The 1,716-nt window shown below is 35.9% G+C and overlaps 1 pseudogene; it reads left to right on the top strand.

The window, feature by feature from the left end:
• The first annotated feature begins 510 nt into the window (after nt 1-510).
• LOC106329892 lies at nt 511-1,252 on the top strand (annotated as a pseudogene).
• The last annotated feature ends 464 nt before the right edge of the window (nt 1,253-1,716 follow it).

Below are 1,716 nucleotides of genomic sequence, written 5' to 3'. Positions count from 1 at the left end.
TTTTTTTAATTTCATATCTTTGTAGATGTCTAGGAACAGTGTGACTTAATTTCGCGCAGTAAGTTGATCGAACTTGAAACATGTTAGTGTCCCAAACACGTCTCCTTAACCTCCGACCACAAGGTCCCGAACTACTTTTAAAATTTTTAATCATATTTTGTATGAGACTTGTTGGAGACAATTAGTATTGTTGATATGAAAATTTAAAATATATATTCTTCAATATCTTGTTTTAGTTAGTAGGAGTTTGAGTATTGGGTCTTTATAATATCTTGCTATGTGGCTATTTTTTCTTACTGTTTCCAGCTTTAGAACTCACACTCATGTTTCGTTATGCAGAAATGCATTGCTGGAATACACAACATCAGTGAGGAAGATGCAATGCTTATATTAAGTTCTCCCCCGTTTTTATGTTTTTTGGCTTGGGATTACTTCTAGCTTAAACTTTTGTAGTAGTACAAACACTCTCATTTTGATTAACGATACTCACATACTTATCAAAAAAAGAAGATGATATGCGATGTTTTGGAGATGATCATGATTCATGAGTAATGGGTTAGGGATCAAACCGATGAACACACTTAGCAAGCCTGTCTCTGACGAAAACACTGACTCCATATTCAGGCTTAATCACTATTCACCATTCCCCTCTTATCAACAATAATACCAATGGTGGCAACAATGTGATCGGTTTTTGGGTACACACTGATCCTCAAATCTTATCTGTCTTAAGGTCTAACTACACTTCTGGTCTCCAAATAGATCTAACTGACGGCTCCTGGATTTCTGTCCCTTCAGATCCTTCCTCTTTCTTCTTCAACGTCGGCGACTCTCTCCAGGTTCGTCTCAACCCTCAACTACATTTTTGCTTATAACATGGAGCCATGGAGGAAGCTCAAGATGAATCAATCAATGAATAAATAACCATGAGTTGGTTAATAGTTAAGTATCTTTCTTTTTGTTTTTGTTTTGTGCTGGTCTGGTCATGCAGGTGTTGACAAATGGGAGGTTCAAGAGCGTGAAGCATAGGGTTTTAGCTAACAGTAGGGTTTCTATGATTTACTTCGCTGGACCTTCGTTAACTCAGAGAATCTCTCCGCCGAGTTTTCTTATGAACAATGAAGAAGAGTGTTTGTACAAAGAGTTCACTTGGTCTGAATATAAAATCTCTGCCTACAACTGTAGATTGTCTGATAATAGGCTTCAACCATTTGAAAGGAAAGCCGTAAATATATCCCTGAATGATTCATAAGCTTTGTTCGTGATTTGTTGTTCTAAGTGTGCCTTATAACCTATATATATGTGTTTTAAGTTAATGATGATCCAATAATTGCAAGAATGTGACTGTTTTTTGTGACATGCTTTCGTTATCCCATTTAAAAAAAAAAAATTGGTGACATCTGTTTTTTCTTTCTATCATTTGACCCTCTGTTCTTTGCTCACGGAATAACAGGTAGAATGATTTAAAGTGGTGTAAAGAAAAACTCTTAAGCTGAAATATACACATACTACATTGGTGGATAAACATGAAACTTTTTTTTTTTAACATGAAACATGTTTCATTCATGGCTTACGACTTTAGAGTACCTCCATTGAAAGGTTTTAACATGAAACATGTTACACTCTCTGACGAAAGCATGAGTTTGTAACCTAAGTAGTTGATCATGTTTGATGTCAACAAGGTGGAGTTTGTTGGGATTCGTCAAGGACTTCGTC

The sequence above is a fragment of the Brassica oleracea genome, chromosome C3 (assembly GCF_000695525.1).
Source record: "Brassica oleracea var. oleracea cultivar TO1000 chromosome C3, BOL, whole genome shotgun sequence".
Classification (NCBI taxonomy): Eukaryota; Viridiplantae; Streptophyta; class Magnoliopsida; order Brassicales; family Brassicaceae; genus Brassica; species Brassica oleracea.
The sequence above is the reverse complement of the archived record's forward strand: the minus strand, read 5'-3'. Positions and strand labels throughout refer to the sequence as shown.